We start from the raw sequence: 7,882 nt of genomic DNA, 5'->3' as shown, positions 1-7,882 counted from the left end.
AAACGGTTTTGGGTTGAAATGGGTCATGGGTCAAATGGGTAAAAATTTTAAACGTGTCCAAACGGGTCAGGTTGGGTTGGGTGGGTAACAGGTCGAAACGGGTAACGGGTCAAATGGGTCCAAACAAGTCATATACTTTTACATTTGGTTTTTTGTATTTATTATATTGTTCTAGTATTATTAATATTTATTTTTATATAAGAAAATATTAATAATAATTGATATAACCATTAGCGCTTTTAGAAATTATTGACGGATGATCTTGTTATACTTTACCCATTTAATCCATTCACAAGACCCATTAGACCCGTTCTCTATTTTTTGAACTTAGGATTTGATACCCATTTGACCCGTTCTTTTATATTTTGTATAAGACTTAATAGGTTGAAGAAAAATTCATTGGACCTTTTTGAAAGTTTTGGTTTACATTGTCAGGCCTAATTTTTTTTCAAGACCCAATGGCCACAGAGGTTAAACATGCATGACTCCGGGCAGCTTGCAAAGAAGGTTGTCACCTCGAGATTAGTCTGCTGGCAAAGCGACTCAAATTCTCGGGCCCGAAAGGGAACCAAAAACTAATAATACATGGATCAATGAGTTAATTTGTAATTAATTAATCAACCACAACCAGTTTGCTGTACTCCTCACCGGAAATGACACTCTCGAGTACAATTTCAGGGTTGATAACACCTCCGTTTTTCATGAACACCTTCATCAAGTTCTTTGAGAATCCGCTAACAAGCGCTACCCCATTCTCCTTCCCTAAAACCGGAGTTGCTCGTGAATCCCTCAGATTCCAAAACACCATATCCGGCACCTCGTACCCTTTCTCTTCAAACTTTCTCTTTATCACTTTATAATCCGTCTCCCATGGTTCTTCGAAGCTTGGTCGAATTCCATATCGCTAAACACAAACACCCTCTTTATCATATCCTTTTTCCTCAATTTACCCTTATTTGCCACTTCAAGTATCAAATCAAACACCTTTTGGAAATTAGTGTTCATACCCCACTCCATCTTTCTCATAAATTGAGTCTTCGATTTCAAATTCTTTCCTTTCACCATCTGCAACGTCGGGTTTTGACTAAACGTAATTACTTTCCCTTTCCATGGCTCTTCGCTTAATTCAGAAACAAGAATGCCAAGAGCCACACACACATCCATTGGTTGCCCAATCATGCTACCCGAAACATCACAAATCGCCAAGCCGTTGTTAAACTTCCCAATTTTTGCCATGTCATCCACCATTCTTTTCCATTGAAGCTCTGCAACCAGACCCCCATCATATCCCCATAAACGCGATATGATCTCGTGTGGAAGTAATGCACCGGATGCAATTGTCGCCTTACCCGACTTCGCATTTTCTAAATACTCTTGAAATCTTGTTTCATCATGCTTTAAAAACTTATCTTTGTAGAGTGTCATGGCCACTGAAGCAATTCTATTGTACGGGATCAGTCCCCATTCGTTCTGTCCAATGTAAACCTCTGGTAACTCTAACGCTTTCCTAAGAGGCACCAATATTTCTTTTCTCAACCGATCACGAACACGGTATGCGTAATGCCCTTCTTCTACACCATCGTATTCTGCATATTCTCCCCTAGGGAAGACTTTCTTTGCAATGCTTTCACATAGCAAAGTTGACCGGTCAAATGACTGATTCAAAGACGGACACCATTTTGCAGCAAGACTAATCTTTCTTACCTTTCCTTCTTCCAAAAACTTAATATCAGACCGCAAACACTCAGCGAAATGATCCGAAACACGATCGTACAAGAATCTGTAGTCCGGGTCCCGCTTATATCGATCAACAGCTTTTTTAGCCATTGTATATTTCTTCTCGTGTCTAATCTGTTGGAACATAAATGTTTCCACTTGCTTTTACACCATACTAAATAATTAGAATATACCCACATATACTTAAATATATAGTGAAAAAACAAAAACACACAAGAAAACTACATTTGTTAACTCTCTGCACTTTTATTCATTCGGTGAGATAGGCTATATATAACGTTTTGGATGTACAACTTGTGTGCAACAACCCACTGCCCACTACCAATTTTCTAGCAACCACCTACCTTGCATTTCTCCACTAACTTGACTACTACATTCGGTGGTCAACATGACCATTTCAACCTTCAATTAAAAGTAACTAATTAATTAACAAACTAACATACCAATAAATAAAGTGTCAAGTATTTATTAATTCAAGATTATACAACATTCACCCCCATAATCTTGATTTTCCGTCTTCCATGCTATTTGTTCATTTTCGATCAAAATTTGATCTTGTTCTTGATGGTAACCTGCTTCTGGCATGCTTCTATTGACTGCTTCGCAACTGCTTTAGTGTCTTTTCTTGACATGCATACTGCTATTGTGTGATGACCCGGAAATTTTTGACCAAATTTAAACTTAATCTTTGTATGATTAACATTTTCGACACGATAAGCAAAGTCTGTAAAACTGAATCTCAAAATTTTTGAACTACTTTTATATATTTAAATACCCTTCGGTTATTTTCGACGATTCGCGAACAATTATATGTAAATAGATACATATATACTATAACTTGAAAAGGTAACAATGTATTAATTATTTGATACCGTACATGAAATTTATTGGTTTAAATATCTATTTGAATATATATGATAAGTTGAAATATTTATTATTAAAATTTATTTATAAATAACTTCCAATGTGTATTTAAAAACTGATTTATGTATATTAAAAAAAATATATACATATATATAATTTCAAGTTATTTAGTAAACGATAGTAACATTTTCAAATTGCTACAGTACCCAAAATGCTACAGTGTTTTCGAAAATCACTATTTGCTACAGTGAATTGCTACAGTAAAAATTGACTTTGCTACAGTAACTTTGCTACAGTAAACACTATTTTAAAATGTATTTCAAAAAAATAGTGAGACGATGATTTATAGAAGTAAATGACCAAAACACTCAAATGTATAAGTTATATTTTGAGAGGTATAATTTAGGGATAATCTAAGTCTATATTTTGACAAGTGTACGTGTTACAAAACGTAAAATGCTAGTTTTCTAAGCGTACGAAAATGCGTTTGAAAATCCGGAACCGGGACCCGAGTCAAGAAGAAACGCCCGACGCAACGGACCAAAAATATCTAGTCTACTATGCACAAGAATAAAATATAATATATAAATAATTATATTAATTATTTATATATTTATATTTATTTTATATTATGTCGACAAGCTAGGAGCCAAAACAATGTGAGCTGTCCCTGGTCCTCATGCGAGTCGCATGGCCAGAAGGCCATTTCCATGCGAGTCGCATGACTCCAGATTTCAGGCCAGGTTCTATAAATTGCAACATTTTCTGCCGAGTAAAGAAAGAAAAAAAAAAACACACACACATATATTACTCCGTATTTATTATTATTATTATTATTATTATTATTATTATTATTATTATTATTATTATTATTATTATTATTATTATTATTGTTATTATTAAGATTAATATTATTATTAATCTTATTATTATTATTAGTAGTATTAATATTATACATAAAATACTACGACGAGGTCTTGAGCGTGTCACTTTCAAAACGAGTTTCCGAGCGAGCTAGAGCTAAGAAAAATATGGGTTATTACCAAGGAGGTTATGGGTAATGTTCGGGGGTATTTTTGTGAAGCAAACCTCGTGTTTATCATCTCCGATGCGTCTACGTGCTTTCCTACAATATTGTATATCAATATTAAACAGTGAGTTTCATATGATCCCTTTTTCAAACTATATTTTTGGGCTGAGAATACATGCGCAGTTTTATAAACTGTTTTACTAAATGGATACAAATACTAAAACTGATTTTGTGTGAGTTTCATTTGCTCCCTTTTACTCTTTATGTTTTTGGGCTGAGAATACATGCAAATGATTTAATAACTGTTTTTCAATATCTATATGCGTGAGTTTCATTGATTCCTTTTTAATTGCTTTTGCAATATATATTTTTGGGCTGAGAATACATGCACTTTATTTAAAACACAATGGATACAAGTACATACTAAATTCTACACTGAGTTTGAACCGAAAATCCCTTAGCTTTGGTAACTGTTAACTGCCAGTTATAAGAACTGGTGGGCGCGAGTAGTAGTATATGGATCTATAGGGCTTGATATCCCCGTCCGAGCTAGAGCGCTAGCCTTTTAACGGACGTATGCTATTTGAGAAGCGTACACGTTGGTTTGCGTGTATTATTAAGATGATTATACAAAGGGTACAAATTATATAAACATTAAAGTTTAGTTACCAGGGTACTCAATTTTGTAGAACCGATTGATAAACGTTTCGGATGAAACAACTGAAATCTTGTGATCCACCTTTTATGTAAAACCTATTGATAAACGTTTTGAATAAAATAACTGAACTTTTGTAATCCACATTGATATACGGATTATGTGTAATATTAAAACTATGAACTCACCAACCTTTGTGTTGACACTTGAAGCATGTTTATTCTCAGGTTTCTAGAAGTCTTCCGCTGTTTGCTTATATGTTAGACAAGCTATGTGCATGGAGTCATACATGGCATATTTTTCAAGGAAACGTTGCATTCACCAAATCATCACCATGTATCTTATTTTGACTGTACTGTCAACGGAAGTACTATTGTAAACTATTATTTACAGTGATTGTCTATATGTAGAAATCATCAGATGTTGAAAACCTTTGATTTAAATATTCATTTATGGTGTGCCTTTTCAAAAGAATGCAATGTTTACAAAACGTATCATATAGAGGTCAAATACCTCGCAATGAAATCAATGAATGACGTATTGTCCATATGGATTTGGAGCGATCGTCACATATTGCTTTCTTTTCCTTGATAAAAAATTATGACCAATACTACTGTAAGTTACATGCTAATAAATACAACCATGCTACTGCTTTTTTCTGATCAAAGTATGATCAACCCTGCTGCATCTTTTCTTCTGTTGATGCTTTCCTTGCTATTTTGATGAATAGCCCTGCTAATATCTTCTTCTTGCTTGCTTCATTTTTATAAAAAAAAAATCAGCCCTTGCTTTTCTTTCTTTCGGTTTTCTTCTTGATCACCACTTTTGACCAACCTTGCTTCATACTTTTGATCACAAATTGTGACTACTTCTTGCTATTTGTTCAACTTGCTTCTTGCTACTTTTTGTAATTACTATGGTGATCACCTTGCTCTTGCTCTTGCTCTTGCTCTTGCTATAATCACGGATAATAATTAATCTTGCTTGAAACCAGAATCTTAATGCTCTAGATACCAATTGTTGGAACATAAATGTTTCCACTTGCTTTTACACCATACTAAATAATTAGAATATACCCAGATATACTTAAATATATAGTGAGAAAACAAAAACACACAAGAAAACTACATCTTGTTAACTCTCTGCACTTTTATTCATTCGGTGAGATAGGCTATATATAACGTTTTGGATGTACAACTTGTGTGCAACAACCCACTGCCCACTACCAATTTTCTAGCAACCACCTACCTTGCATTTCTCCACTAACTTGACTACTACATTCGGTGGTCAACATGACCATTTCAACCTTCAATTAAAAGTAACTAATTAATTAACAAACTAACATACCAATAAATAAAGTGTCAAGTATTTATTAATTCAAGATTATACAACATTCACCCCCATAATCTTGATTTTCCGTCTTCCATGCTATTTGTTCATTTTCGATCAAAATTTGATCTTGTTCTTGATGGTAACCTGCTTCTGGCATGCTTCTATTGACTGTTTCGCAACTGCTTTAGTGTCTTTTCTTGACATGCATACTGCTATTGCTTTCTTTTCCTTGATAAAAAATTATGACCAATACTACTGTAAGTTACATGCTAATAAATACAACCATGCTACTGCTTTTTTCTGATCAAAGTATGATCAAACCTGCTGCATCTTTTCTTCTGTTGATGCTTTCCTTGCTATTTTGATGAATAGCCCTGCTAATATCTTCTTCTTGCTTGCTTCATTTTTATAAAAAAAAAATCAGCCCTTGCTTTTCTTTCTTTCGGTTTTCTTCTTGATCACCACTTTTGACCAACCTTGCTTCATACTTTTGATCACAAATTGTGACTACTTCTTGCTATTTGTTCAACTTGCTTCTTGCTACTTTTTGTAATTACTATGGTGATCACCTTGCTCTTGCTCTTGCTCTTGCTCTTGCTCTTGCTATAATCACGGATAATAATTAATCTTGCTTGAAACCAGAATCTTAATGCTCTAGATACCAATTGTTGGAACATAAATGTTTCCACTTGCTTTTACACCATACTAAATAATTAGAATATACCCAGATATACTTAAATATATAGTGAGAAAACAAAAACACACAAGAAAACTACATCTTGTTAACTCTCTGCACTTGTATTCATTCGGTGAGATAGGCTATATATAACGTTTTGGATGTACAACTTGTGTGCAACAACCCACTGCCCACTACCAATTTTCTAGCAACCACCTACCTTGCATTTCTCCACTAACTTGACTACTACATTCGGTGGTCAACATGACCATTTCAACCTTCAATTAAAAGTAACTAATTAATTAACAAACTAACATACCAATAAATAAAGTGTCAAGTATTTATTAATTCAAGATTATACAACATAATCTTGTTTGCAAATTCCTTCACGGCCTCCATTCGTTTCTTCTCGGCCGATATCCTCTCCTCTCTTGGCACAATCTTCCTTTCCTTTTGTTTCATCTTAACAACAGCAGCCTTTTGAGCTTTCGATCGACGACCACGTTGTTGTCTAAAGAATCTAAATGATGTTGTTTTTTTAGGACGTTGTTCTTTTTCTTTTTTTCTTACATCAGATCCTTTAAGAAGTCTATATAATAATTCAGGCAAGTCCTTGAAGTACCCAAATGCAGCGAAGGAAGCCACATTACAAGCTAGTGTTTTAGGGTGATTTTTGTGTAGCCATAAAGCGGATGTATAGAACCCTTCTTTATCCATTTTACCTGTACCTCGTACTCCACGAAGGTTGCAGATTAATTTTAATGTTGTTAAAGGGTCATGGTCCCAGGACTCCACTAGACGCCGAGTAAGAGTTTCGGGTGGAGTATCGGGGACAACGTGGTAGAAGAAATCGAGACAAGCGTTGCCACTAGATAGATATGTTGGTGACATGTTTTCAGTGTAACCCATGGGTGGTGGATTTGGGTAGGAGGTTGTATTGGAATTGGAGTTATAGTTCGAGAACACCATGGGTTCAATCAACCCGTTTAAGAGTACCTGCATATAGGAAGGCCGTTTTGGGTCGAACCCATAATAGAGCTCTGGTGGTCCCAGGAGGAATGAGGTGGTTGTGGTTGCCATTTGTTGGGTTAGTATAAGATTTGTAATGTGAGAATACGTTTGTATTCTGTAAAAAGTTTATAATGTGGTGTATATTTATAGTCGAGAGTGGTTACGTACTTGGGCACCAAGTAATACTTGGAGAATAAGTTGATTTGTATTCAACTATGATATTATGAAGATATGATCAAATGTGAATCTCATTGCCAATTGAATAGATCGTCTAAAATATTTAGTACATTAAAACCCGCCCCGAAATAAACCCGTTTATCAACCCATTATACTTTTTAAAGTTTCTAAAATAATCTTTTTATTTAAAATTATATATTTAGACACTGAAAGTGGATTTTAAGGTGTAAAAAAAAACCTTTGAAAAATAATTATGTCCATCTACTTTGAAAATTTCTCTCTCTCCCTCGTATACAATTTTCTTATCAGAAGTGTTTTTTTCATTGATATTCCACTCAATCAAAACATATAATTAATGTAAATTGAAGTACATTTGTAAATTTTAAAACATCTTAATTAA

The 7,882-nt window shown here is 34.3% G+C and overlaps 1 pseudogene; it reads right to left on the bottom strand.

The window, feature by feature from the left end:
* Window positions 1–613: 613 nt before the first annotated feature.
* Window positions 614–7,203, bottom strand: LOC139858768 (uncharacterized; annotated as a pseudogene).
* Between the last annotated feature and the right edge of the window lie 679 nt (window positions 7,204–7,882).

Source organism: Rutidosis leptorrhynchoides, chromosome 1 (genome assembly GCF_046630445.1).
Source record: "Rutidosis leptorrhynchoides isolate AG116_Rl617_1_P2 chromosome 1, CSIRO_AGI_Rlap_v1, whole genome shotgun sequence".
Taxonomy (NCBI): domain Eukaryota; kingdom Viridiplantae; phylum Streptophyta; class Magnoliopsida; order Asterales; family Asteraceae; genus Rutidosis; species Rutidosis leptorrhynchoides.
This window is presented reverse-complemented; position numbering and strand designations above follow the sequence as displayed.